Source organism: Amblyomma maculatum, chromosome 2 (genome assembly GCF_055883805.1).
Source record: "Amblyomma maculatum isolate TAMU_Amacu chromosome 2, ASM5588380v1, whole genome shotgun sequence".
Lineage (NCBI taxonomy): Eukaryota > Metazoa > Arthropoda > Arachnida > Ixodida > Ixodidae > Amblyomma > Amblyomma maculatum.
Genome location: NC_139345.1, coordinates 134,826,368 through 134,854,240, shown reverse-complemented (window position 1 = coordinate 134,854,240; position 27,873 = coordinate 134,826,368). Strand labels below are relative to the sequence as shown.

The 27,873-nt window shown below is 44.9% G+C and overlaps 1 long non-coding RNA gene and 1 pseudogene across 1 annotated transcript; one reads left to right on the top strand and one right to left on the bottom strand.

Annotated features, from left to right (window-relative positions):
* LOC146199935 (uncharacterized) lies at nucleotides 1–27,139 on the top strand. The gene is made up of 4 exons (XR_014704780.1): nucleotides 1–70; nucleotides 6,234–6,335; nucleotides 21,012–21,084; nucleotides 26,975–27,139. It is a non-coding gene; the product is annotated as an uncharacterized LOC146199935 (long non-coding RNA).
* On the bottom strand, nucleotides 10,239–12,521 carry LOC146199936 (uncharacterized; annotated as a pseudogene).
* Nucleotides 27,140–27,873: the final 734 nt, after the last annotated feature.

Genomic DNA, 27,873 nt, shown 5'->3' with positions numbered 1-27,873 from the left:
GCGATTAGATCGTCCTTCATGGTAAAAGGTCCTGCGCGTCTTAAGCCGCACATTTTTGTAGAAACATTTCGTAAGTTTTTTCAAACTATTTCTCACTATAGGGATCTGAAACGTTTTTGTACGACGTTGCTGAAATTGAAATGCATATTTGCAGTGCGGTTCACGTAATTATCGCAATACGGCCACGTAGTCTTTTTTTCCGTTGCATACTGCGCATATGTCTCTATGTGCATAATCTCGCACCAGTAATCAAAATAGTAGTATTTTAAGCAGCAGTGCTGTCGACTTTACCTGGTTTCTGTTTTTATATCTGTAAGGTATCGCTACGCACCCCCGGATTAGCGGCTATGTACTCAGTACCTCGTGGTAGGTTTTCTTGTAGCATGAATTGGTGCTAGCTGCATGCAAACGAGAAGGCGCCGCGAATCACCGGATAAAGCAGGGAAAGCCATTAGAGTGACGAGTGTCACCGGGCGGCTGGCAGGCGATCGAGTCCCCAAGAGGGGGAAGTTAAGCTGCTTTGTGCATACCTGCAGTATGCTTTTCATACGAGCCGACACGACACCGCCGTCGCGGTTGAAACGTCCGTTCATAGACACGCCGCGTCCAGACAGAAAGGTGACATTCGGCGCCGGGGGAAGAGTGATGGGGAACGTTGAACAAAGGGGAAGACGCACGTCGGCGGGAGGACCGATTGACCGGGCGTCTTTTCGTCGCGCCGCCGCTAAGCCGGAGGTCACGGACTTTGCAAGTTCTAGGAAGAGCGGGGGCGCGAGACGGCGGCGGTCCGCTAACGACCCTGCTCATTTGCTTTGATGATCTTGACGCGAGAACGCGGCACGGTGTACAGTGGAATGTGGGCTGCATGTGACATTTTGTGTTTTGTGTTTTTCTTTCTTTCGTTGTGGGGAAAGGGTTTCACTCACACTGCTGAAGTTGCACGTGGTCACGAACCAATCATGTTGAAGTTCGTGGCGATTGGACGCAACTGAAATGTGGGCTGGACACGGAGAGCTTAACACCAAGCCCGAGAGACCAGTCGGATGTTGTGAGCTATGGCTTGATGTGTACATCTTCGGCTAGGCAGAGCTAGCCAGATCCATGTATCTTTTGCCTAACCTTGCTGTAAATATTGCTAAGTTTTGTATATAAACTTAAGTTATTCTCTTTGTAAATCTCAAGTGTCGTTATCCATATTTAGTCGTCTCTGATCACCGTCTTGGACGGGGCGCGCCTGTGGTGCAATTTGAAACGTCTTCAAGTCACCAAAAAGAACTTAATTTCGAGAAGAACAACGAAAATTCACTATATCATTAGATATATATCCCAGCTCATCACCCCAGCCCCCTCATCATCCCAGATATATCTCCCAGGCCTCCCCCCCCCCCCCCTCCCCTCTACTGAACTTCTGGTTGTTGCCGCTAGCCACCCAGATAAGATGAAATCTGTGTCAGGACATTAAAAATTTTTTCGGCAGCTAAATAATTGTGCCCTAATTCATATTTTTGCGAGAGGATATATTGTTTGTGTGCAGTGGAATGAATGAACAGTAGGTGAAATATTAAAAGCGATAGCTGTAATACTGCCTTCACTGCAACTTTTTTGCCGTGCGTGTCGTGTGCGCGTCTTTGACTTTGAAACGAAGGAATTCACGTGGCAGCTGTAACGTCACTCATCCGCCGCGCGCCACCACCGAAACCGATATAACCGCTCTCTCGATATGTGTAGCTATAAAGCCTCCTTCGTCGTTTAGCCTGTGCCAACGGATCGCAACAGCGCTCAATAATTGGACGGCAGCAGTCATCTTGGAGTATCCAGGTGAAACTCCTCGTGAATTTTCTGCGTTCACACAGGCCAAAACAGATCATTCAACTGAAATAGCTCGCCGAGCGGCTGCCGCACGGAAACGAAACGAGGCGGATCGAGCAAAACATGCAACCGTTTTCGCTTTGGTTACTTAGTTTAGAGGGGTAAAAGCTTTGCCTACCTCTTTTAGCAGAAAATATATTCTGTGCATATAATACATTTGCTTAAATCTTTCAGCTAAACGTTCAAGAAATGAAAGAAGACATTAATGTGGACAGTAACCGTCTTTATTGATGTCAAATAGGTTATTATCATGAAACTTTCGCGAAGATTGGTCAGAAATACTATCCTCTGACTTAATACACTGTTTATTTATTTTTCTTCGCTAAGTTCGGAATGCATATACTTATGTTAGCTCTTCGAAAAGGGCACCAACATGCTTGCGCCTAACATCCAGTAACTCTTAAGGTCCTTAATTCAGCTGCTCTTCATACGCTCCTTTGCCTAAAGATTTGGTGCTTTGTAATTTCAATTTTTCAACACATCATTTCATCACGAACTTTAATACTGATATATTTGTTTTAATAGAAGCGCGTAGCAACGGCAGATTTACGTCGGTGCGCAAGGATAGCTACTTTCTTTACGCAATGTCCATAACTTATATTGACGCCCTTTAATCCGGGTGTATGGGCAATTTTTAGGTGCAACCTTGTTCGAAAGTCGTGAAGGCAATATATTTTCGTCTGGGCCAGAAAATGGAGCCATCACGCCGTCATTAAAATCAAAGATAATTTAAATAGTTAGGAAATAATTTTTTAGAAGTGTCGCATAGCATTTCACGGCCCTTTTTATTTATTGGAGCCGCGATAGCTGCATTTTGCGGTAGACATGGTAATCCTTTGGTTTCAGGACTTTTAACTAAGACTACAGCTAATTATCTTAAAATGTGCCGACCCTGGGACAAGCTTAATTTGATTTTGCCCCTCTGCCACTAGGCTTTTATATTCTGGTTACAAGGGCGAACTAAGCGCACATTCTGGCATCAAACCCTTGAGGGTGTCTTTAGGGGAGGTTTTGTACGGATGCAAACAAATGTTGATTTTATGAAGAAAGAAGCCACGGCCAGACCACATCAGGCTGCTTGCTCAAAACTCAATAGGCTCGAGCAAGGCTTGCGATGGAAATATGGATTTTGTGCGACCAAACCTAGGCTATCCCACTCGGGCTGCCTGCGCCAAACCTCAGTTGGTTCCGCTTGGGCAGTGGTGGGGCTGGCATACTGTGCTGGCTGCTTGCTGCCCGAATTGGCCCATTGCGAAATACTCTAGGGTATATGCCCCGCAAAGGCGATCCTAGGAACAAATACCTTGGGTGGGTAAGGCTGTAGAAAGGGAACGGCCATATGATGCCAGTGGCGGTGCTTTGCGTGTCACTTTGGGGCAGATATAAAACAAATGTGGTCCTTAAGCAGAATGAAGAAGAGTTAACCTAAATGCCGCTCCCTGAACAAAGACGCTTTACGCCGCTTTGTCTGTGGCAGCAGTGCCTGCCTGCCACCCATATGGGAGTTACTTATAGTTTATGGTTGCAAAGGCAACATATATTAAGGCGAAAGCCTTTAAAGGTCATAAGTGTGAAAACAATTTGTGCGTCTGCCGACGGTGACACCGTCATTGTCGAGAAACGAATTGATTGATAGTGGAACAGAATGTTTGTGTAGGTAGTGGCTGATAAAATATGTAAAGTATGTTGACGTTGAATGCTAAACAATTATTTATACACAAAAAAGTAAAATCGACTTCAAAATAGCCAAAAACGTCGATTTATTGTGCAGACGTCACGCAGCCAGGGATGACAAAATTGTGTAAAAGCGTGTAAAAAGTTGCAAAAATTTACTAGAGGGCCTTTTCAATGCTTTACGACATCGAAACGTCATTCAAGAGTAAAAGAGGACACAATAGCGCCAAATGAATAAGAAAGTCTCCGGAAAGGATTTCGTCTTACCACATTTAAGAGAGATTCAAGTCTCTCAGAAATTTTCCCGATCTTATGCTGCATAAAATGATGAGCCAAATCTGGCCTGCTAATAGAAAGCACTCACTGGTGCCCTAACTGGGCCTTAGCTGAGTTTACCAATCCTGTATGTCTGTATCCTAACTTGTACAGCACCTTTTTGTTTATTTAACTCATATTATACACTCTTATAAACGCCTGTCTCAGACGTCTCGGATAACAGTACTAAGCGTATACTTTATAGCAAAAAATTGACAATTTTTTGCTCTTACAAGTATGTCAATTCCGCAAGACAGCCTGAAAATATTTTGCAATAGCTATACCACCTTTCGTGTACGCATCGGGCTCGCTCAAGCTCTTCCTGTCTTAAAGATATTCAATAGAGCATGTAAATAAAATAAAACAAAAATTAGACTAACATGAACCAGCCTATGTTATACTTCTGCTGGGGCAAATTTTAGATAACATGCATCACCAATGACGTTCTCTTATTACTGCTGGATAATTTAAATGGAAATTTTTTCCCACCTTTTTCGGAGTCAACAGCCGAGCGATTGGTGGGACGTGAAAGTACTCAAGATCTCCTGAGGGTGCTAAAAGCCGCAATATTATTGTTCCTCTGTCGTTTTATTGCACAGTAATGCTGTAGTCAGGCTGCGTAAATGACAGGGATCACATATAGTGAAGAGTGAGCCGTTATATCGCAGTGCCCTGGACTGGGGACGCCAACCGCTCGTCAGCCTCGGCTGAAGAGGCGAAGAAAAAGATCCCCGAGGAGTTATTAAAGTTCACTCACTCTATCGCAGTTCTTTTATGCCGCGCGTGACCTAAACTTTATTATTACATCTTAGCCATCTCTCGGCTGAAGCCGAAACCAAAACTGACAGGGAAAATTGAATTAGAAACTGTTTAGCGGTAGTAAACAAAACAACGTTGCTATGCACATACAGGAATATCTTTCGCATCATTAACAAGAAGCAAAATGGCGCAAAAATATGGCCTTTGTCGTTCTTAAGTTTCGTGTGGTGTCGACTTTTGACTATCGGGGGCTGATTTGCTCAGCCCTATTTCGGCTGTCCATAACACAAATTCGGACGGTGATACATACGTGGGCAGCGCAGCAGCAGCCCTATTGGGCATGATTTGCAAAACCAGCAGGGCCCCGTATTTGGGGCTGGCCACATGGGCGCGAAAAAGGAACCTGCACTGCATAGGTAGCGCTGCAATTGTCCCGCAGTGTGACTCAAAAATGCTGCTGTTGGCCGCTTGGTTCGCGATGAACGACAGAGCACATTCGGCACCATTACAGATACGCGTGTGTCAGATAACGTCCTTGTTCAGGTGCTCTCAACGTTGCCCAGTTATCTGACATACGCCACACAAAGCTTCGACAGAGCGCGCAATCTGATTTCTGTAAGCTCATGGAGGTGGCCTGAAAACGCCCTAAAACGCCGCCTCAGAAGTATTTGCTCTTCTCGCTAGGATGTGTGTTACGGCGCAGTGATCGACACAGCAAACGTCATGGCAGGTTGCCTATAGGGTCGTATGAGGAAAGTGGCAAGGAGCACGCTGGGCACAAATTTCAAAACCAGCATGAGCCCCAAATAGGCAGCCCGCAAGGTTCAACCATGGACCCTCTATTCATAGCCCAGTTTTTGGCTCTTGGGTACTCTCTGTCACAACGCTGCTTCATGTGCTTGTGACATTGCTATAGCGCTTCTGAAAAAACTTTGCAATGTGCATCTAAATTTTGTTAACATTGAAACTTTCGACCCGTCCAGATGCCTTGTTTATAGAATAAACATTGTTTTTATGAGGCTTGCTGCAATCTACAGTAGCACTGCATTCAAGTTATGTTTCTAGACATGGCTGTTGGTCGTTATATTTTTTTTAGTATCATTTTCAGTCTATCAACGAGGAAGTAGATTTTCAACACCTCTCTGCACGTATCTGTTTTGTTACTGATTTACCGATTCGATGATCTTCGCCCTACTAGTTCATTTTTGATAGCGTCCTCAAAGATTTCCCCTTACATTGACCGTAGTTTACAGTATAAATTGACGGAAGTGCAGTGCACGTTTGCTGTTCTCAGCACAAGTGAACACTCAGTAAATACATAAAAAATTGTTAGAAGATGTGAATTTCATGGAACGTCATCAGAAGATACTAAAATATTCAAGCTTTTAGTTTATGTGATTTTCGCGGGATAATATATGAATATACGACATTATTGCATTTTTTAGTTTAAAACAGCCGTTTTGTCATTCGACCTCTTAAGTATGTTCGCCTTAAAATCAAAAAGCGTTTGTAATAATCGTTAGGGTTTATACAAGGAAATGCTTTTCTGGTACACAAGATATAGGAAGGCAAGCAAGTATCCTCTCTATTAACCTTTCCGAAAATAACTTTTGCAGGACTGCCGAAGGACATAAAAGAAGCATACGAAGGCTTAAAATGTTGACTTTTAAATTGCCTTGCATACTTCTGCTACTTGGTCTCCTCTGTTTACCAGAGCAGTGAGTATCATTTAAAATTTACATCATAAAATGAGCGCTCAGGTAGTTAGCACTTTTTGCCTGCTCAAATTTTCAGTATACATTTTGAACTTTAACACATCCCAGCGCAATCTCATAAATGTTTTCCAAAATTTCTTATCCAGAAAAGTCTCATAAATTACAGCCCATTATGAATCCAGGTTTTGAAAAAAAAAAAGTACATGAGTGGGTTATGCCCGCAGGAAATACCGCGTACGTATGATAAAGAGAAGTTGCAGTTTAAAGAAGTTTTTACATGCGCTTTATATAGCACCATGGCTTTTATTAAGACAAAATTATTTAAGGAATCATGAAAGGGCTCCGCAGAAAGTGTGCGCAGAAAGTGTCCGCTCCATTGTCGATTAATAAGACCACTGAAGGTGAAATCAAACCCGGCCTCAGGTGTTCAAAACGGGGAAGCTTGCATCACGCAACAATTACGCTTTTGTCTTTATTATCTTTAGTTCACAAACACTGTAGGGTGGTCTATTTCTCAAATGCGAACCGGGTGCATGCACTACCTCTAAATATAAAACATTCCAATTGATAATTTTTCTACAATATTGTACAGTCTGATACACATTGCTGAGATTTCTGCACATCAATCATTGGTAAGTAGTATACAAAAAAAAACTCGGGTGGGTCTCCTATGCGGATCAGAGTGGCGAAAAGCCATTCGAAGTTTCCAGTTACTATACAAGTCTAATACCATTATCATATAATACAATACCCTCATAGGTTTCTACGCCTAAGAACCGAATTCGAGGGAGTTAAGAAGGAAATATTGGTGCAAAGTTGACTGTAGGACATCCCTAAAGAAAAATCCCATTCGAACAGTCTATAGGTTGTATTCACTGTCGGCTGCCACGCGGGGGACGACGGGAGAAATGAAGCCATTCTGCTTCCGGTCCGTCATAGCCTAGGTTATCGTCGTCTATGCAAGTTTCGTTTGGGTAGTTCGGAAGATCCAAGGTGCTGTGAACTCTGTAATTTGCTACAATAATTGCCAATTGCGCTGTCTACGGATTCGGCAATAGGTCCTTCAGGTGTAAAAACTCTGAGAACAGCACAGCTGTCATCTTTATGGGGTAGACGCCTGCTGTGGCGGGTCTTGTGCAATTGCTTCTTCTGCGTCGTTTAGCTAAAGAACTGCCGTGCTGATTGTCCCACTCGATGTGATACAAAACGCGGTCATGTATGTGCAAGTTAACGCGCTTGACAACTTCATAAACATGCTACTTTCAACCCTTGGAGGAGAACCTTCCGGACTGCTGCCCTTGTGCTCCCGGTACGTATATGGAGCTTAACGGCAAGCGCGCTAAAACGCTAGGGGAAAGCGAGGAATAACTCCAAGCAGTTGCTCGTCACTTATAAGCTTTTACTAGCTTTTTCGTGTGACTATGGGTACCAGATTAGGCGCTGACCAGACATACCGCTGCACGCACTACAAGCTTCGGGTTAAGACGATCGGGATACAGAACAGAGTGGCGCCTGCTCGTGCCTGCTTTGGGGCCGTACTTGTCAGTCCCTCAAAGCCCTCTTTCCCCCGGCGTTTTAGTAGAATACATTTTACGCTGTACATGCTTGGGCTCCAGGGTGTGGCTGGAATGCTTTCCGCTGCAAAAAAATAAAAGCAAAAGGAAAGTGTCGTTCGTTTATGAATCCGAACTGCGAAAACGCTGCTTGCGGACGGAAGCAAAGCGGTGGAAATCGCTGACTTAAGGGTCACCATCTACAGTATGCAAGAATATCCTAGCTCATTATAGTCACGAAATGCACGATCGCGATAGTGCTTCACGATATTGTCCGTCGTGTGACTCCACTAAACGTCAGCTTTGGTATGCGACGACTGGGCAGCGTTGCGCACTTGATGAAACAAATGGCGGACAGCGCTCATGCGATGACGTCAAGTGGTGGGATGACGTCATGTGAAATGAACCTATCAGCACATGTCACAGTCCCCGGCTTTCTGCAGAAAATACAGTTCACACCCCGTGACACAAAGGTTTGTTTTTTCTTTATTCATGTCTACATAGGCAGAGCCACAAAATGCAATATAAAAGCGAACGGTTTCAGAGCAGCCTGTACAGGCATTTTCTTTTACATGCTTCAATAGGTTTTGTCTCGGCCAAGTAGAATATATTGACAGGTGCACACGAAAAAGCAAGGCTAAGATCTTTGTAAGGCCTTTTGCTGGTCACATCGGTCAAATCTTAGACTGAACATAGGGTATATAAAAACCGTGTCGCTTGATCAATTGCACTAAACTAACCAAACACGCGTTGCACTATCTGCACGCGAAGCAGTTGCCACAAATAACATTGGTAAAGGTCGCGTGAAGCGTTGCTGACAAATGGTACGCAGAAAACAATATTTTACATCTTGTAAGAATAAGAAACCTTGAACAAAATGATGCAAAACAAAGTGCGACAAAGACAATCCATTGTCATCTTCGCGGTGAGAAAGTTTCGTTCGACACGTTGAGTTAAATGAAGCCCAGATATTAACTTGAAAACCCTGTGCATCGTTTGTATATTGCTCACACCACGACGACATGATGCTTGAACATGAATAAAGGCTCATCAGATGAATGCTCGGATTTCTTAGAAAGGTACGTTTTAGACCTGTCCTCCATGGTTCGCTAGGGTTTTTAGCGCCATGATGTGGCTCCCAAAGAAACTACTACCCCTCCCCTCTCGCCGTGCGTGTCACCTACATGATGGCGCAAGCCTTGGTTTTTCTCTCTTCGAGATGTTGTATGGGAGAACCGTCAGGGTTCCTTTGACAATACTCAAGTAGCTGTGGGCAAATAAAGAGATTGCAGCAGAGCTCAAGACGACATACACATATGTGCCTGAGTTGCGAGACAACCTAAAGGAGACATGCAGCATGGCACATCAAGGTCTCAAGAAGCCGCGAGAACGCTATAAAGGCTACTATGACAAGAAAGCCACAAACAGGAATCTCAATCCAGGCGACAGGGTTTTGATCCTACTGCCCACGGACAACAAGTTATTGATGTAATGGAAATGACCCTACTAGTGACACAGAAGAAAAATGATATGGATTATGAATTATTATTAAATGACACCAAGAAGGTATTTTATGCAAACATGTTAAAGAAATGCAAAGGAAGAGTTCCAGCACAGAAAGAGTTAGGAGACAAGGTCGCTTGCTCTGTAATGGTAGAAGAACCAGATGATGTTGCCGAGATGCCCTCTTACAATTTGAAGAAAAGTGTAGGATAGAAAAAGGCATTAATAAACCCCAATTTGAATGAACACAAAAGATCACCGATAAGAGCTCACTAAAAAGTAAGGGAGGTATCGTTTCGGATGTACCGAGGAAGACTTACATATGCTGCAAATTAGAGCTCTCTACAGAGCGACCAATCAATATGAAGCAACAGCCACTGCCGTTAGTGGCACAGGAAACAATTGAAAAGGATGTGCGGGAAATGTTGGAGTTGGGTATAATCCAGAGGTCATGGTCTGCATACAACGACCCTCTCGCGGTCGTCAAAAAACCTGATGGCACCAACAGTTTGTGCATTGACTTTCGTTGGCTTATTAACATCTTGGTACCCGATGCGAAAGCTATTTCAAGAGCGGAGTTGGTGTTCGCCAAGGTAGACAACAAAAAGTTTTTTCCAACTTTATTTAGCTAAAGGGTATTGGCAAATACCAATGGAGGAATCATCGAAGGAGAAAACAGCCCTTTCCTTTGCAGCGGGATTATTTCAGTTTAAGTTCATGCCCTTTGGATTGAAGACTGAATCGGCTATTTTCACGAAATTGATGAGGAAAGTTTTGGGTGGGTTCGGAAATGAGGAACATTATACCGATGATATCCTGGTGGCGACCGATACATGGACAGAACACATAGTTACGCTAGAGAGGTGGCGGTGGGGAACTCTTTTATTGCGCCCAAAAACAGGGGACCAGTCAAAGGACCGATTGCGCTGGCATAGAAGAGATCCGCGGGGATCCCTTGGGATGCCGCGACCTCCACCGCGCGCTGGATAAGCCAGCGTTGGTCTGCTGCTCGGAAGTACGCAAGAGAGACTCCCATGTCTCTGGGGTGTTTGAGAGGTCTGTGTTGTAGTGTGTACAAGTCCACGCCATGTGTATGAGAATCGTCGGAGTTGAACAGTATTTACACATGGGGGCTATCTATTCCGGAAGGATCCTGCTGTATAAGATGGGGTGTGGGAAGCTGCCAGTTTGTAGTTTGCGCCATTGGACGGCCTCGCGTCTCGTTAGATTGCGATGTGCGCGAGGATATGCACATCTTTGGAGTTGGTAGTGCTGGAGTATGTCCGTGTAAGTGGTGAGTAGACAAGCGCGTGAGATATTAGTGTTAGCGGAAGCAGGGTGGCTGGTCATACTCTCTGCACGGCAGCTGAGATCTCGAGTGAGAGTGTGTGCCTGAGCGTTTTCGCTGAACGACTCGTGGTCTGCAGCGCAAAGAAGTAAGCGAGATGTGGAAGAGGGTGCTGTAGAACGTAGAATGTGTAACGCCTGGCAAGAGATACGGCCAGCATCGTAGTTGCGAATAGCCTGTTGAGAATCACTGATGACGACTTTGGTGTTAGGGTAGGCTAGCGCTAGCGCAGTGGCAGCCTCTTCAGCTGCGGTGACTGTTTCTGCATTGCGAATGCCACGGGCTGTGCACCAGCTGCGATGAGGGGCGAGAGCTACCGCCACCATTGCTGGCCTCGATGAATGGTAAGAGGCGTCCGTCTACATGACGTCGGGATGTCCTCTGAATCGTTTCTCGAATTGACGACCCCGGTTGGTCCGTCTCTCGGCGTGGTGCTCCGGCAGCATCCGTTTGGAAATGGGAGGAATGCGAAGATTTAAGCGATATTCCGTTGTAAGTTCAGCGTAACTTGGGGCCGATCTCGGTGGGGAGATCTCAACTTGCTGCAGTACCACTCGGCCAGCGTGTGAGAGTGAGAGCCGCTCATACTGGGCGATGAGGGCTGTTTGGGTCATTTCGCTCACGGTATTGAATATTCCGAGAGCCATGAGCTTATGGGTAGGTGTGGACGTGGGAAGACCTAGGGCCGTCTTATATGCTTTTCGAAGGGACGCTTCTAGCCGTTCGCTTTCGGCACGAGTGAGACGTAAGGTCCAGAGTAGGTGATGCGGGAGCAGATGAAAGCTTGAACGAGGCGCAGGAGGTTGGACTCTCGCATGCCATGATGCTTGTTGGAGATTCGCTTAAGGAGGCGTCTGATCTCTACCACCAACTGGTCGATGCGTTGGAGCGTGACGTTGTTGCGGCCGTTAGCCTAAAGGGGCAAGCCTAAGATCCTGATGTTAATTATTCGAGGAATCGGGTTTCCTTGCACCTGGAGGTTGATGTCAGGAAGTATCATTGGAGGGCGTCGTCCCGGGAAGCGATGATGTTATACTCGGGCTTTGTCGCCGAGCAGGTGAGGCCAACTGTACTTAGATAATTTCCTATCCGTTCGATGGCGGTCTGTAAAGTCTCTTTAATCTGGCCGTCACTGCCGCACGTGATCCTAAGTGTGAGGTCGTCAGCACAAATTCTGTGATGCAGGTGGGGGATTTCGGCCAGTAGCTTCGGCAGGCGTTAAACGCATTGGCGAAAGTACGGCGCCTTGCGGCGTGCCACGGTTTCCCGGAGAGATGATGGAAGTATCTCCCGTGCCGGCTTTAAGTTGCACTGTGCGGTTGGTGAGGAAGTTTCGAATGTATGCGTACGTGCGATGTCCAACACCGAGAGCCTTAACTTGCTGAAGAATCGCTTCATGGAGGACGTTGTCGAATGCCTTGGCAACATCGAGGCCGATGATGACTTTCGTGTCTAGTGTACGACTCATGACTACCTGATGACGGAGAAGAAGCGTAATGTCCGGGGCTGCTAAATGAGGGCGGAAGCCGAACAATGTGTCTGGTAGAAGATGGTTGTCTTGTAGGTATCGTGAGAGTCTGGTCTGGTAACGTGTTCTATCAGCTTCCCAACGCAGGATGTGAGAGAAATGGAACGGAGGTTGGCCAATGTTGGTGGTTCGCCCGGCTTGGGGATGAGGACTAGATTGGCGCATTTCCCCTCCTGAGGGAAGGTACCGGTTGCCCAACATTCTCGAAAATAGTCGGTAAGGGCATGAATAGATGCGTCGTCTAGATTCCTAAGCATTTTACTTGAAACGTGGTCAGGGCCGGCCGCCGAAGTCGTCTTGAGGCGACTGAGTTGTGCTCGGACCTCCGCAAATGTGATTTTAGCGTCTAGACAGACAATGTCGGCGCCCTTGATAGAAGGGTTGTTGGTTGCTGGTTCGGGGCTGATGTAAGCATTTATAAGCTTTTGTTTGAGCTCGTTAGACGTGCCAGGGTACTGGTGGAAGATTCGCTCGAGCTGTTGGCGTGTTTGGAGTTTGCCTCCAGCTGGGTCGAGTAAATGTCGAAGGAGGTTCCACGTGTTACGAGCGTTTGGAGTCTTGTTCATCTGGTCACAGCGGCTGTGTCAGCTCTGTCGAGTGAGCTCTATTGCATAGTTCTCGATGTTCGTATGTGCGCGCGCCAGTCTACGTCGGGTATCGCGGTCCCATTTCCGAGTGGCAAGTGGAGCTTCGAGCGACTTTAGCATGCCAGGCTGACGGTAAAACTAACAAAATGTGAGATAGGCTTTAAGGTTATCTTTATTCTCGGGCACAAGATAGGGATGGGCCGCATCACGACGAAAGAAAATATACTGCGGAAAACACAGGCAGCCCAGACACCAAGTACTACGAAAGAAGTACAGTCGTTTCTTGGTTTAACTGGGTACTACAAGGAGTTTATTGCCGATTATGCTCACTAAGCCTATCCACTTGTAGAACTCACAGGGAAGGGTGTCAGCAATAAGCTGAAATGGACAGATGAACACGAAAACACCTTCGTAACTTTAAAACAACATACCGCAAAGCCGCCTGTTCTGCTTGCTCTGAATATGGACAAAGAGTTTGTTCTTCGCACTGACGAGTCCGACAGAGCATTGGGAGTAACTCTTGAAATAAGAGAATCACAAATTACATACAGTATTATTTGGTGGTAACAGATTAACGGCTTGTGAACGCAAGTACTCCACCATTGAAAAGGAATGTTTGGCTGTGGTATGGGCAGTGAAGAAATTTCATATTTATCTTTACGCCAGACACTATTGAATTCAAACTGATCCTCAGCCGTTCAAATATCTAACCAAAGCCAAAGTGAAAAATAGCGAAGCCATAAGGTGGAGCCTAGCCTTGCAAGAGTACGGATTTCATGTGGAGTACATTAAAGGCAGAGACAACATTGGCGCTGATTTCATGAGTAGAGCAAAACAGGCTTAGTTAGATTACGTTTTTTGTGGGCTTGGTTCTCGGTTTGTTGATGTGTGTTTATACAATGAAATGTCTTGTGGGCGTTAGTGTGTAAAATAAAGACACTGTACGGACAATGACAGTGTTGTGATAATGTTTAATGAAGACAATTCTGGTTTGTTGTATCAGTGGGTTGGTAGTGTTGTGATATTGTTCAATGAAGACAATCTTGGTGTGTGGTGTGAGTGGTGTGCTTCGGGCGCGTTCAAGACAACTGAGATGGGTCCAGACTGGCCGGAGATATTCGGTTTGCTGGAAGTCGGAATGGCAGCGAAACTCTAAGCGGTTTTCAAGGGCATACTCTTGAGAGAGGGGGTCTTTGTCACATGTAAGAGGCCAAATGCAGAGGCGTTTTGAGAAAGCAAAGAAGATGACGATGGCAAAAAGAATGATGTGGACCAACGAAGGATTAAGAAGATGATGAAGTAGTCGGTGACATGACAAGCGCTGATTGGTGAACAGAAGACGATGAAGACGACGATAAGGCTAACGTGCATCAACGCGGAGGTTTTAAAAAGGCATGATATGGAGAAGCAAGGGTGTGGGGGGGGGGGGGGGGGGCAGAGAAGCGGAGGCTCCGGGAGGTGAGGGACGCCTTGGCTGCAAGGGAGCAACGCAGGCTGCTGTACCGTTGGTCTCATGTTCTACGGCACTGCACTGCAGACTCCCTTCTGTTCTCGAACCGGTTCCGGAAATTGAGCGACTACTCAGCCACCTGCTGCATCCAGGGGGCACCTCTAAAGCTCGTACCACCGTCCACCTGCATCGCCCAGGAGGTTCACTTCAACGCCGCCACGAACGCCAACGTTACTTCAGCCTACGCTTCAACGGGAGGTCGTCTCTTTCGGCCAACAAGACTAGCTAATTGCAAGTCGAACGTAACCTCGACGTCGACGCTATTGCCTGGACCCACGAAATGCGTCAAGCGCTTCGAACTGTAAGCTCAAAAATTTAAACGCTGTCTCTTTGTGCGGAGCATCGCGTTTATAATTGCTCTTTGTAGGTTGTGTTAGTTTTTGATATTTTGTTAGCGTGTTAGCGTCTGTGTGTGTGTATCAAATGTGCGATCGTATGGGTGCAGCGGGCGTCTAGTTCATGCTTTTGGCCTGAGCGTTCTCCGGAGTTCCGTGGCAATCGCACACTAAAAAGAACACATCGCCACTCTAATTGTTTTGTTGAAGATTGACAAATTTGTAGCGATTTTATGCATGTTTGGCAGGTCGGCTCAATCTATGACTATTCGTCCCGTCCACTAGCGAATGGCTGGCTAGAAATAAGGCGAAGTGTTCTTCAAGGCACTGATTCCAAAGGTGCTGCAACATCACTCAAGAATAAGTCGAAGGGAACAAAAATGATCACAGTGAAAATTGATAACTTCGTTATATTTATTCCATAAATAGCATGATAACAAGCAAAAACATCACAAAAAAGCAAAAACACTTGCCTGAGCAGAACAATAAAATTTTCCAAAAAGTGAAATGATTTAAGTAGAAAGCAAGATGGATGGGAGGAAATATTTCATCTGCAGTGAACTATGCGAGGATATTACGAAGACGAGGGTGAACTAGGCGAGAATATCACGAAGACGAGTATAATAACGACGAAGTGGCGCTGCGCTTCTCGAGCTCGCTTGTGGAGGCCTAGACTGGCTGTGTTCTTGTGTGGTTCTCCGTGCAACTTCGAGAGGGCTATTATCGCTGTTAAAGCACAGTAAAACCCCCTTTCATATCAAAGAACGCAACAACATTCTTTGTTACATCTTGCGACATAAAGCGTTATCTGGAATTTTATCAAGTGCCTGATCTGTTGCACCATTCTCCGTATCTATACCTGCATGGCATGAATGGCAGCAGGGGACAGACCTCCCTCTGTAGCATGAGCAGAATAGACTGCTAAATTCAGTCGGTATCGACGGACTGACTGCTGATGTTCGAAACCCACCGCCGGACACCCACCGGAAAAAATGGGTACAAGCGTCCCCCGGCCTGGCGCTCGGCTTTTCTAGGGGTGTGCGTTTGTTAGAAGCTCCGCAAACCCCGCTGCGCTCACCTCTTTCGCATTGGCCCCAAACCCAGTTTCAAACATCGCAGCCTGCAAAGGCGGTTCAGTTTGTCTTGCAAAGGTACTTCCTTTGAGCGTCACCTGAAGTGCTCCCTTTGAGCCTCAGCTGCAGCAGTCGTAAAAAAAAGAGCCACATAATGGGCGTTTGCCGCGCGAGGCGGACTTATTGTTGTCCGATGGCGGAACGGATCACTGCCACATCGACGCAACTATTTGAGCCGTGACTCCTTTTCCCAAGCATTTAACCCCGGAAGAGCCGAGCACCAGGCCGGAGGAAAGCTTGTACCCATTGAAAAACCGTTGGGTAACCGGCGGCACCAGAGATTGAATCCGGCACCTCCCGAATGCGAGGCGGATGCTCTACCACAAGGCCACCGCTTCGGTGTCAAGAAGAGTTTAGCTGGCCAACAAGTATCCCCTGGGCTTACATGAGATCGCCCAGGCCGAGCCCCTTCCCAGGAGCTAAGTCCCACAAAATGGCGGACACCCACGCCGGGACCGCTCTTGTCCCAGTTTACGTCTGGTCATTGTCGAGCTGAAAACTAATCCTGCAGCTCTCCCAGCGCGCGTGGCGGACTTGTCAACTACTGCCACCGCGTTGGTCGTGTTGTGGGTCGCACCCACGTGCTCGGGCAGGCGGGATCGCAACACCCGTGGTGCACTCCCATGACGTGCACCCCTCCTTCGCGCCTCCGACTTTCGTAACTCTCTTCATGCTGCGCTCCACGCGAGAGCCCGATTCTACCAAATTTTGTTAAGCGTCTTGGATTGGACGCCGGCCCCGTTGCAAAACTCTTTTGGGACCTACCGCCTACGTACCGGAAGCGCGAGTGGAGGCTTCATCCTCCACCCCTCTGGTCTCACAGCGGTACTACTGACAGACACTCAAAGGGTGCTTGCACCAGTTCTGCTTTCGTTTCGTCTTCACTCTCTTAGCCTGCTGAGACGCCTGCAGGCCTGAGTGTTTCCCGGGACGTCCCTGGCGTACGCCGGAGGGGGAGTGAAGACAGTCTCTAACAGCGCCCCCATGCCTCCTCGTGGGCTGGGTTACACAGGGTTGCCCCTACCCCTGATTAGTCAGCGGGGATTCCCCTGCGGCGTCCTTACATAGAGACTTAGCCGGCACAGCCCATCCCTGGACTGCACCGGCGGGTGAACAGACTCTTATTTCCCGCTACGAGGAGTGGTCACCTCCAACTCCAGCGGCTTCCACCTTAGATTACAAGGAGTTGGGAGCTCCCCAGCCTTATCCCTAGTCCCGTTTATCAATAGGGTACATCATCGGTAAAGGCTGTCATTTTCGGTGGGTCCCACCGTAGCACAGTTCCTAAGCCCGAGAATCTATCCCACTTTAGTGGGATAGACTTCCTCAGAGTGCACAAGGCTCCGAGGTTCCAGTCGGCCGTCTGAGCATTCACCGGCGTGGCCTCTCTCGATTACAGGAGCGCGCCATTGCTCCCAGCCTTATTCCTCAGAGCTTCATCGCCAATGGTTGCACCCCTCTCGGTTACAGGAGGACGCAGCCCCTCCCAGTGACCAACCAAAAGTCAATCCACCCATCATCGGAAAAACTGAATTAGTTTGCTCGATGACAAATTAATGCCACCAGGCTGACCTGTCCCTCTTCATCAGGTCACAGCTGAGTCCTCTCCGCTTCCGCGGAGGGCTCTTGGGTGTCTGCTCACCCGTGTTGTAGTCCCGCTCCAGCCACCCAGAGGCTTGGATTTACGGGCCCTCGCCAGACATGAGCCTGGCTATGGGAGGAGACTTATGCAATACAACTGCGTCCCGTACATCAGCAGTCAGTCAACAGTATCGACAGACTGACTGCTGATGTAATGTCATGTGCGCGATATTACAAACGTCCATAGTCATTTAATAATGATAATCCATTAAGGTTCATGAGCCGCTAGGAGCGCCAAGTATTTAATCATGTAATTCAGTCTCGGTTAATAGCCTTGTTGATCTAAGAATTGTAATATGACTTCCGCCAGCCCCCATTCCGCAAAAACACAATTTAATCATAGCATGTTTTAAAACTATTTATTCACGATTTCATGTATGGAGGGTTCGCGCACTTTGCTTAGGAACAAAAGTGTAGTAAATTAAGGAATCATATGAATACCATCTGCAAAACAAATTAGCGGACTGCAGAACCTAACCTTGGTGGCTGCATGCTGTGAATGCATTTGAATGCTATTTGCCTGAAAGCTAGTGTCAGAAATGCCATGGAATGGCTTCTATATGTTTGTTAAAATACAAAAATTCGGAACCCTGTTTAGTTTGAAAGGTCATTGTAATCAATCATAGCCAAGTTTTTTACGTGACACAGCATCGGGAGATTGGGGTACAATTTGGTCTATCTTCGGCGTCATTTTAAACGGTATATTGAGTATCAGAAAACCGAATGCAAACTTTTCCAATGTAGTCAGTTTTCAGAAACGGCACAGCCGATATCAGGAGGACACAATGAACTGGTCCAATATAGCCGGTTAGAAACGGAACGGATGGTATCGGGAGAACACGATACAAGTTTGTTCAGTGTCACCAATTTTAAATATGTTTCTTCCGATATCGAGACGACGCAAGAAATACTAGCGCGATGTTGTCATTTTCTTAGGAAAATATCCCGACATCGAAAAACAGAAGATAATCTGGTAAAACGTTGCCGATTTCTAAATATCGCTAGTCCAATGCCGGAAGGACACATGAAAAACTGGCCCAATGTTGCCAGTCTTTACAAGCGACTATTAAAATATCGGAGGAATAGATTGATTGATTGGTTAAAACTTTATTTTCCACCGATTTAGGAGGCTCCCCATTCACCGCTCCTTGCACACAGGCCTTAGGAACGGGGGCTGGAACCTCCGCGACTAAGGACTGGCGAATATACATTGGTTATTCGCGGCCTCAGCCGCCAGGCGGACGGCTCTTTGCTGGTCAGCGGGGACGTTGCTTCGCAGCAGGCTCACCCATGCTTCTCTATTTTTAATGTGGCCCCTAGCGCCCGGAGACTTAGGGCATTCCCAAAATATATGGTCGAGGTTTCCCCTCGCTATCTGGGTGTAAAACAACCAGTTAGGATTTGGGAAATTTCCGGCTTGTAATCGCCGCAAGGCTATGGCCTCTTTATTATTTAAGCCAGAATTTTATGGCGGCATCAGACGTCTTCCTAATATATAATTTTCGATTATATCTGTACAGTTTTGCACACGTTCGTTCATCTCCTGGCAGTCGGGCGGCTCCGTGTTTGCCCGGACGTAGAGATCTCGGGCTAAATCATGGGCCGCCTCATTGCCGGGGACGAACATGTGTGCTGGGACCCAAATTAGCAAACGGAAAGCTGGTTCAACGTTGCCAGTATTTAAAAACGGCCGTAACAACATTGGGAGAACACGTGGAGCTTGGTCCACCATTGGATGTGTTGTGTACTGGCCAAACTTATGCTGGGAAATTTCAGCAATGCTGGACCGCTTTAGGACAGCCGTTTGCCAATATATTTCCAGTATCGGACCATTGTCTTGTGCTGCCTGTAAAATTGAGCGTGCTTTGGCCTAAATGGGGGTAGCTTCTCGAGTGTCGCACAGTTCTACCCTGTTATGCTTGGTGAGCTTCATGGCACACTGCACGGATGCGGCCTTAGCCTCAACTATTTTTAGCGCATCTTCACCGCCCATTCTCTCTTCAGGCCAGGTGACACGACAGACCTCAGTGGCTTCAAATCAGTGACGAGCAAGGATAATAGCTAAGTCCACTTTACGGAAGCCAGGCCATCTAGATAATACTTATCGAGAATCGCGTAGCATCAGATTTTAAACCATAGTTCCCTTGCACATGAGGCAGATGATCTACAAATACGACATAGCTTCTGCTTGCTGCAGTGCTTAACCTATGAAAAAAGCAAGCGGCCAGAGTGCTCTCCTTGAGATGTTCTTAAGTGGTAAAGCAGGAAAATGTATGCATTCTCACAAACTTCCGCCTTCATTCGCATTTCAATTATATCCGTGTATTGCGCTTCGCGCTGAAAAGACCAAGATTTCACTGACACTTTCATGTTTTTTTTTTTCGTTATTATTATTATGTATTTGTATTTAGGTTTCACTCTCAAGGCCAGAGGCATTACAGAGGGGAGTAGAGGTTGCAAAACGTTACAACAGAAAAAAAAAGAAAATAACGCATACATGTCAGTCAACTACATATGCAGTGTTAGCTACGACAGTATGGAAATTATCAATGACTTCAATGCTGGCAATCGGTGCGGGTAGGTAGTTCCAGTCTTTGGGAGACGAGGACTGAACGACACGCAGTATGTTTTTGTTCTGAACAGAGAGATCCCAACCCTGTGACCATGATGCATTCGAGGAGAGATGTACGAAGATGGGGGACTGAGTACGGTATACAATTTTGGCCAAGTGTGAAATGTTTTGTGAAAAAAAAAGAAAACAAATGCGCGAAAATTTATGACGAGAAGCCTATTAAGGGAGGTTTAAAATGCACTTCATTGCTGATATATTAGCGGTACGTTAATATTTGTGCAGGATGAAACGAACGGAGTTATTCTGAACCACTTTACGGGCGTGGCTCAATATGGGTACCAGATGGACAAAGCGTATACCAGTTTACTACGGACAAGTGGTTTGCACAATATGGGTCTAAGAGAACTAGGGGCAGAAGAAAATTACGACGAAAAGCATGCGATTAGTATATTGAATTATCGTATTAATGGGAAGTGGCCAAGTGAGACCGGAAGAGATTTCAACTCCTAGCTAACGGTAGAGACTGACGGACACGAGAACTGTATTACTTTGAATGTAGAGTCTTGAAAATGATGAAATCCTAGATACACGAAGAATTTACATTTAGAGGTACTAAAATCCATTTTCCACCAATTACAACAGTTAAAGGTAGCATCTATGTTGCGTTGCAAGTTGTCGGAACTGTTAGTTTCACGAAAGGCAACACAATAATCAGCAAACAAATGATCTCATGGAATGCACAAGTCATTATTATATTTGAGGAATATAAAGGACCGAGCATGAACCGTGATATTCGGCATATTTCCAAAGCACTAAATACTCTGGTAAAAGTAGTAATAAGATTAGTTATAGAAGTAACATCATAATGGTTGTAGCGAGCGTCTCAGTAGCACATGGCTTATGAACCATGATCTCTTGATCCTATAATAAAGATAAAATATTGATGCTTCCAACGGTTCACTTTTACAGGGCTGCAAGTAGTGCGAAGGAGCAATGCCCCCAAAATCCGGGGACACATGAGAACTACAGTTGCGTTGGTCAAGTATGTAATTGATTTCAAGAGAGAGATGTGCTGGTCAAAGCACATGAATCTTCACATACTCTTTTACACCCCTTTATATTCGTTTGTAAATAATATAAGCAACAATTTGACATTTGCAGTTAATAAAAACTTCGCCACATTTTTCTCACGAATTTTCGCAGCCTACAGGTTAAGTACACGATTCAGTTATTTAAATTTATCATGAAGCGAGAAGCATGATATTGACGCAGAAGTAACTTTAGAGCCAACAAAAGTGATTACCACTTCAGGTCATAGATGCCTACAGAATGTCAAGGGATGCACAACTACACAGTCGGCCTGAAACACAAACGAGCGGTCAGTTAGCGCACATAGTTTCAGTAGTTGTTTCACTTCAACTTTATCATATTGCGATGGTAACCTGTAAATGTGGCCGGCAGAAAACATGTATTGGGTGTCAAACGGAATATTGAATTATAATTCTAAACAAATATTCACCACAAAATTGCTACAGGCATGCATGGGAATGCGATACCATTTGTGTGGAGGTGTCAGTACTTGAGCGTTGTATTTGGCTTCTTATGAATGTTAGCAAGGAATAAAAACAGGAAATATTCTCAGCAAATCGGTTCATAAATGTTTTAATGCCATCAGTTTGATGATCAGTTACGCAAATCATGCTTACAAAATGTGCGTTGGCTATTGGAGGGAGAATTATGCTCTTTCAAAAAAGTTGTGTTTGTGAATTACCTACCCGTGCAGCTTACATGGGAAGTTGTTAAAAGGAGATAATAGAAGTCATTCAACATTTACTAGATACCATGATGGGTACGTTAATCTCAAAAAGCTAGTCTTGCTTGTTTGGCAGAGCTTTTCAAGGTACTGCAGTGGGAAGCGGGCGCTGCAAGCAGTAATGACGGATATATTTTGCCATTTCATATTTACGCTGACAATGCTTTGCTAGGAAAAGCAGGCTACAAATTGAATATACAAAGCACGACGTAAGCAATGAATTAGACCAAGCGTAAGATTGTATACGAAAAAAGTTATTATGGAGCGTCGGTAAGATGCAGCAGGTCACCATGTCATGCCAGGAGATAACATTTGTAATTGAATACATGTCCTTAGGATAGTCAGCGACTGCAAATGCGGACAACAAAATAGAAAAGTTACGGACAGTATATCTTGAACTGCGCTAACGAAGCGCATCGCCGTGACGGTAATGTTTACGCAGGCTATAGATTATTATGTTTTATAATTTCCAGCTGGTCCCCGTATCTATTTGGAGCTTGTCCCAGTATTTACGTCGAAACTATTTGGATTTTCAACTCTGTTATAAACCAGATTTATGCTGATATTTACACATCAAACAAGATTTCCTTATTATTTGATAGGTGATGATAAGGAGAATGCACAGAAGGGTCGATAAAAATGTGACAATACTATCTATGCCTGTTTTGTTTCATTTCTAACCCTTGGAAAGCGTGGCCTCGGTTAAACCTTGGTGTGCGACGCTTAGCAGCAGTCTGAATAGATGACAATGAAAATCATTGTAGGGTGGTCGTCAGATTTTAAAGTTCCTGCGCGAAAGCCCAGCGTTTACGCTTCGAAACCGTTATGATTATTTTGCCCTCTCTTTTAGTTTACTAACCGAAGTGCGCTCTCTGTCTATCTATTCTTCAAACGTGCCACGTACGAGACAAAACTGCCTTTAATGTGGTGAAGGGAAAGGCTAGTTTATGGTTTAGACAGCTCAGGTTAGGCTATGATGACCACAATTACGGAGTATCCGAGAAAGAGTTAGAGCATGAATTCTTCATTTTTTTCCTCGTTAGCTGTAGCTAAATATCGTATGAAAAAAAACATAGGAAGCTGCATTCGACAAGCGACTATGATTTCATGGGGGTATTGTTTGGTTTATAAAGCTTAAGGCAGATGCCCGGATAAAGATCACCTTTTTAAGTATAGCACGAATTTATATGAAATTCTGAGATGGCTTATCTAATTCTTATTAGAATATAGTGTAACTTTATTCACCTTAGCACACATAGAAAACAAATCCTAGCTGTCAGTACAAGTAAATACGTGTGCCAGCTTAGAAAAACTATCATTCAAAAATTATTAGGATGCACTAACTATTTCAATTTAGATAACTTCTAAATTGTTCACTGGGCAAGAAAAAGCCGATTGATTATTCTTTATGCCATTTCGTAATATTCTAAACACTTGAAAACAAATCTTTTTTTTTTTTCTGTTACAGTATATGTCACACATTTTATATTTCTTAGAGAATAATTTCACCCAAAAAGAACCTTACCTTGTTCGAAACAAAACTACCCCAGAAACAATTTTGAAGGTAGCCTTAGGCGAAAGAGTTTGGAAAGATAGTATTCGTAATTATCCTGCTCTTGCAACAAATGCAAACTGAGAAAAATGAGTGCAAATATTTCAGAACGTGGTATTCAAATTTAGGGCCTATATTATGGAATGCATAATGCAACCGCGCGAACCGACAGGGACGAAGAGAAGAAAGCACAAGACAAAAACGCGGAACTTCAACTAAGGTTTACTAGAAGGAAAACCACATTTTGACACGTTTCATAATCACACCTGATTAACAGCAGAAATCATATACATGAGCAGTAATAAGCGTGGCACAAGTTACCATCTAGATAGTTGAACTTTTTCATAGAAAACGAAACTGTAGTGCTTATACAATAGTAATTCTCATTTTTGTATGCTATTGGCTACAAAAATTTCCCTGTTGAGCTGGTTCGGTAATTTTTTCAGGACAATTGTGTCACGGAACCTGGGCGTGCAGTTATGGCAATGGCAACAATGTTTTGCCAGTTTACCACCCCCGCCAATGATTCACGGGCTGCGTGGCGCTCCTGAAGTTGAACATTCAAGTAATGTCCAGTTTGCATTATGTGGCGAAGGAATAGACTGGAACGAAGAGAGCACCGCGCAGCCGTTGAAGCATTGCCGGGGGATGATAAACTGCAAAACATTTCCGCCATTTCCTTAACTGCAGGCCTGGCTTCCATGACACAATTGTTCTGAAATAATTTGCGAACCATCTCAGTAGGAAACGTTTTGAAGCCTATAGCATAAAAAAAAGAGAAAAAAAGAGAAAAGAGAGAAGAAGCACTACTTCAGTTGCGCTCTCCATGAAGGAGTTCAACTATGTAGATGCTAACTCGTGCCACGCTCATTACCGCGTATATATGATATGATGTCTGCTGTTTATCAGGTGGGATTGGGAAACGTGTATAAGTCAGGTTTTCTTTGTAATAAAGATTAGTTGAAGTTGCGCATTTTTGTCTTGTGGTTTCTTTTTGTCCCTGTCGCTTCGCGCGGTTGCAATATACATTCCGTAGTCAACCACCAACTAGCCCGCCTTCGTCTGTTATATAGCCTATATTAATAAATCAAGTTTGCTGGTGCATATGGTGGGTCGTTCTTTTCAAGAAACACTAGACTGCATCGATTGCTCCGAGTTTATTGCCTTTCATTTTTCAGCTTTGCATTTCTCGAACGCCCTTGACTCTGCCCGTGAAATGTTTTCTTTCGTTGCTTGCTGGGAGGAGGGGGGAGGGTGCCTGCCTCTTCTTCTAGGCTCCACGTTCTATCTCCAGCTTGTTGAGCACTTTTGTTACACAGGCTCCGAGTAGGTTGAAACAACGTTCGAAGGCTGTGTGATGCGTTTAAGTCAATAAAAGCTTTTACTTCACTTTACCAGCGAATTCACTGTTGCTACAGTCCGAAATCTGTATTTTATTTCTGCTTTTTAGTTTTAGCCACGAGCGGTGTTATAGTTAACAGGTGTTATTTGCTTAGAGACTGCGAAACCCAAGCATTTGACCTTGGGGATGCACTGCACGTTCAGTTTATTGTCTGCTAAGCGGATGCGTCTTTAATACGGGCATTCATAGGCACTTTCTTTCATAAGAGCACCCGATCTATAAAAAAAAGAATAATTCTAATTTTTAATGCACAGATTACAATTATTGAGAAGATGCTTTTATTGATGGACGATAAAAATTACACACCTTAAAAGCACATTATTTTGGGGTTTTAGACCCGCATCCCCCATTAGCACCCCAAAGCGACTCCAGCTGTCTAACGCTGTTATGGACGATTCCGGAAAGTCAGACCACATGAAGTTTTTTTAACGGGCATGAGCTTTACACAGTCTTTAGGCGCTTTACTTTTTCCCTCCTTTAAAAAACTAGCTCCACTCTCAGGATTTCATCCGCCGTCCTCGGCTTCACGAGCCCTGCACTGTAACCACTCAACCACCGAGGCACGAGTACTGGTTTTAGAGCGCTGCAAAAAAGGTGAATTCACGAAAATTGCTAAATTCTCAATTTTTGCTGGCACTGGGCTGTAATTACGTCACTCTGCGTTTTAGAGAGTATTCGATTGCCAAGGAGTTCTTCATTGACACGAGACATCAGCAGAACGAGGCCTCATTAAGGCCTTTGTTTTTGAAGCGGAGTCATAGAGAGAGAGCTACAGTGCTAATGCATTCTTTTTTGCATATCTTTGGTGTACTCGCACTCAGAAAAAGTGTGCATTATTGCAATCAAATTGCACTTCCTGAAGTAAAAAATGTTCCTAAGATATGGTGCCTATGGTTAATAGGATGTTTAATTCTGTGGCAAGATTTCCTTGCATGGCCATATGTGTAATTCGTCTTCTGGTTTTTGCCTCAAACTCCCCTTCGATGTTTACTTCTCAATGAACAAGCATTGGCAACAGTCTCACGCAGTCGCCACAATTTGCAATATATATGTTCATTATATGAAAGCAGTCTTTTGATTCGAGAGGAGTCGAAAGGCGGAATTCTTACAAGGGAAAAATAAAAATTACAGACGATTTAACTCAGTTAATCACAGAAGAATGTGCCGCAGCTGGACGTTTTGACAATATTGTGTTTCTTGTCTCAATTAATAAATGTTATTTTGCTCTGCTAATCAGGGGTCCATGCTTCGAGACCACACATTGCGCGTCCCTCGCAAAGACGGTCGTCTTAATGTAATGCTTTTATTGGCAATGGCGCTGCATACGAGTTATACTTTGTAGCATAGTAAGCAAACACGATTTTGTTAGTGAAGCAGTTTTACTCTATCTTAACAACTTCCACAAGAACATTTTGAATTACAAGCTCTCTACAACTATTCTATTGCCCTTCTTAAGGGTTTCTTGCTTCACTTTTTTCTGTACATTCTGCCTCTGCGCATCCGCATTGTTCTGTCTCTAAACAATGACATCAACCTCTGTTGATTCCTACTGCCTCTATCGTCTTGCCAGCTGTTGTTAACGTCACCTCACATAATCGTACTCCTCGTCAGACAACCAGCACTGCCCGGACAACCATCCATACTTACCGAAGTAGCAGAGCCACGACAGAAAGCATAGTCAAACGCGCCTAGCATTGAATGCATGGCGAGGCGAGCTCCCCTCTGCCTTCAGCCTCGCAGCAATGGAGCAGAAGCCGTTTCGCTTCCCTGTGAACCTCTTTGGGGCATATGGAGTGTTCCCCGCCGTTTTTGTTCTCTCTTAGTACGCATCACAGATTTTTCTCTCCTCCCTACATCACGCCGTAATTTTTGCTTACCAGGACCGTAAACACGTGTAGGCCCTCCGTGAAGAAGCTGTGTTTTTCTCCCCCTTTCACCTTACCGCAGTCGAAAAGGTTAAAAGTAACATCGGATTCAGACATCGCGTTCTGCGATTATGCGGATAGTAGTTCTGCAGCACTGAAAGTTTAAGAAGCATTAGTCCACTTGCCAACATTTCGATTTGAAGACTTCTTTTCGTATGGGGTTTCTGTTTATTACCTAATATTCAAACAAATACCAGGCAGCCCCAGTGAAGACACTAATATCCACTTAATTATTTGCAGGTTTGCCCTATGGATCGCCTCTGCCCGTCACCATGCACCTGTAGGGGATGGAACTTTTATTCGTGCTATGGCCACTGCGCGCTCCCCGTTGGGCCCAAGGGATAGTATCATCTTTAAAGGCCGAACACCTACAGCGTCTGAATTAAACGCTTTAAATACTCTCCTTCTTCACGTACGCTTTTGTCTACCTATTTACAATCTAGCGATCAACAATTTACAATAGGTTGTATTGGTTTTGGTGTTTACGAGAAGAACATTAACAAGATAGAGTTCGCACATATTGTACTACCAGCACTATATTGCCTTTTGCAACAGTGATGTAAGACTATTATGTGCTTTATAGAATCGCCAGAAAGCAGAACTGATAAGAACATCTTAAAAAGAATTTTAATTGTAAAGTTGTCTTAGTTTTATCGATTTTTTTCAAGGAGCCTAAACACAATAAAGTACTATTGTTTTCACCGCACCAAATCAAAGGAGGCTTTTGGCAGAAATACTTGATAACATTTAGGAGGAACCAGTTGCTTTTTCGCAAGCGTAGGAATATGGTGTCGTACAGAAGAACTTTCCTTCTGTTCTGTAAGCTTCAGCTGATATTCAAAACCCAGCATAATAAAGATATCCATTTTGGAATCAGCATAACTTAAAACAGAAAAGCGTTAACCAGTGCGGTGGGATATGTCACAAGTCTACGTGACGCAGTCGAGTTAAACGGCGGACAGCTGATAGATGCCAATCCGGGCAGTGACTGGTGTACGAGTTGCAGGGCATCATGATGTCACCTGAAAACACCTAATGCTATGGTTCTGTTCCTATGGGATGGAGATCGCAGACGATATGACCTAGAACAGACTGGTCGATGCAGCAGTAAAATACCAAAAATTGTGGGAGAGAGACAC